Source organism: Suricata suricatta, chromosome 2 (genome assembly GCF_006229205.1).
Source record: "Suricata suricatta isolate VVHF042 chromosome 2, meerkat_22Aug2017_6uvM2_HiC, whole genome shotgun sequence".
NCBI lineage: Eukaryota > Metazoa > Chordata > Mammalia > Carnivora > Herpestidae > Suricata > Suricata suricatta.
The window spans coordinates 67,019,877-67,022,657 of NC_043701.1; the positions used below are offsets into that span (position 1 = coordinate 67,019,877).

Below are 2,781 nucleotides of genomic sequence, written 5' to 3' on the forward strand. Positions count from 1 at the left end.
CTGGACAGAGGAACTGAATAAACATTTTTCAAAGAAGACATAATTATGGCTAGCAGCTACATAAAAAGGTGCTCAATATCACTAATCATCAGGGAAATAAAAATCAAAACCATAGTGAGGTATCACCTCACACTTGATAGATTGGCTATCACGAAAAAGACAAAACGAGATAACAAATGTTGGCAAGGGTGTGAAGAAATTGGACCCACTGAACACCCCTTGTAGGAATGCAAAATGGCACAGCTGCTATGCAGAATTTATTAATGCGAGCAACATAATGAGATTAACAAATGATTAACGATGCTAATGGAAATACCTGTAACCAACCAGATTTGAGATTAGGTAGAGCTCGCTTTGAGTTAAATTTTCTTATTAAAGTTCTATAAACTTCTTTGGCTTCTCTTTCCTCCTTCATGAGATGAGGATAGTGGTGAAGTCCAAATCAGATAATCAATAGGAAGATTTTAACAAAGTAGCAACTGTTCACTATAAGTTGTTAACTACATAGATACAGCCTTCTTCTTTGAGTTTCCACTATTTCTTTTGTAAATATATTATATTGTAAATGTGATAATAATCTTAGTCATAAAAAACCAATAAGGAAGTACCTTTAAAAAAAAAAAAAGTACTATCAGGGTGCGTGGGTGGCCCAATTGGTTAAGCATTTGACTCTTGGTTTCAGCTTAGGTTTTGATCTCACAGTTGGTGAGTTTGAACCCAGCATCCCAGCACAGAGCCTGCTTGGGGTTCTCTCTCTCTCTCTCTCTCTCTCTCTCTCTCTGCCCTTCCCCCACTCATGTTCACTCTTTCTCTCTGCCCCTCTTGCTCTTATCTTTGTCTCTCAAAATAAATAAACTAAAAAAATTAAAATTAAAATAACAGGTACTATTAGAAGAGAAATAAAAAGTTTCATATTACTTGTCTGGTCTCCTCCCTCATATCTGTTCCACTCCAAAAGAACAGTTCAAATGTTCTATCATGAGAGTATTGACACTGGTCCTGATACTGCGGAAGAGTAGGGCATAGCAGTATTTCTTTCCTTCTTTCCTCTCTGAAAATCTAATGGCTTTTGGCAAACTGAGAAAGAAATAATTCCCAATTTGTCCTTATGTCTTCAATCTAAATCTTACATTTTTACATTCAACCATAAATTACTTATCTAGACAGAGATCTGTCTTTCATATTCATTTTGTGATCAATGCTTTACTTTTTAAAAAGGCAGACATTCCCTTGAATTATAATCTAGTGGGAATTCTGATACAGCTCAAGTTTACCATAGAGAAGAACGGATCAAAGCAGGTTTATTGACAGAAGAATATTTTCCTTCTATTCTCCCCTAAGACATATTTATCATGAATTTTCCTAATTTAATTCATATTTCTAATATCTCATAATATAAATCTCACTGCATCATAACACTGTAGGGACATGGTGTCGCAGAGTACCAACACAGGGTTATACATATACAATCTGCAGCCATACTGCCTGAAACCAGAATCACAACTCTATCTCTTAACAACCGGAAAAACTTAGTTTAACAAACTTGTACCTCAGTTTCCAATCTGCATAAGAGCAATAATAATACCAATGGGTTTGTGTAAGGGTTAAACAAGCTAAACACTAACCCTTGATACCTAGCTTTTCACGATTATAAATCTTTGATGGATATATTGTCATTTCTTAAAAATTAGTTTAAGTAGGGGTGCCTGGGTGTCTCAGTCGGTTAAGTGTCCAGTTTCAGCTCAGGTCATGATCTCGTGGTTCATAGGTTCGAGCCTCATGTCAGGCTCTCTGCTGACAGCTAGCTTAGAGCCTGAAGCCTGCTTCAGATTCTGTGTCTCCCTCTCTCTCTCTGACCCTCCCCTGCTCACACTGTCTCTCAAAAACATTAATAAAAAAACAAAACAAAAAACATTTCTTTAAAAAATTAGTTTAGTGCTCACTTCGGCAGCACATATACTAAAATTGGAACAATATAGAGAAGATTAGCATGGCCCCTGCACAAGGATGACACACAAATTCGTGAAGCATTCCATATTTTTGAATGCTGAAAATGAACTGAGAGTTGAAGGGGGGGGAGAGGTGGTGGTGATGGAGGAGGGCACTCATGGGGAAGAGCACTGGGTGTTGTATGGAAACTAATTTGACAATAAACTATTTAAAAAAAACAATTGATACATTTAAAAAATTTTTTAAAAATTAGTTTAAGTAGAGGTCATATATTTCAAGATGCCTGAAAATTTTTTATTTTGCTATTCCTCTTTAGCAACAATAGTGATATAAAGTTATTTCTAAATTATCTTCAAAAGACCTGAAAATAAGATCAAAAGATTTTAAAGAGCAGAAGACTGAAATGAGAAACAGAAAATAGTTGTTTTTCTACACTTCTATTCAAAGCTGCTACTTAAAAGCAAAAGTGAAGACACAACCTGATGAGGCAAGGCCTGTTGGTACCATTCCTGTCTGCCTCATGAAAATGCTCCATGAGTAAATAAACAAAAAAAAAAAAAGAAAAGAAAAGAAAAGAAAAGAAAAAGAGAAAGACAGAAAGGAAAAAAGACAGGAAGAAAGAAAGAAAATGCTCCAAAAATCCAATGATCTCCATTCTGATCTGTGAAGGGCCTGAAAGGACATTTGACCTATTATTTCCCAACTGGGAACGTTCGTAATGTTTAGTCATGCTCTCTTTGAATCTACACTGCATAGTGAGTAATTATAGAGTGTCTTATCTATTTATTTGCACCTGTAATTCTCATGAGTAAATAAGGTATGGCTAATAAA

General features: G+C 35.5%; 1 non-coding gene across 1 annotated transcript; it reads left to right on the forward strand.

Moving 5' to 3' along the window:
- The first annotated feature begins 1,935 nt into the window (after window positions 1-1,935).
- LOC115286082 lies at window positions 1,936-2,042 on the forward strand. Its single transcript, XR_003905842.1, has one exon. It is a non-coding gene; the product is annotated as a U6 spliceosomal RNA (small nuclear RNA).
- Window positions 2,043-2,781: the final 739 nt, after the last annotated feature.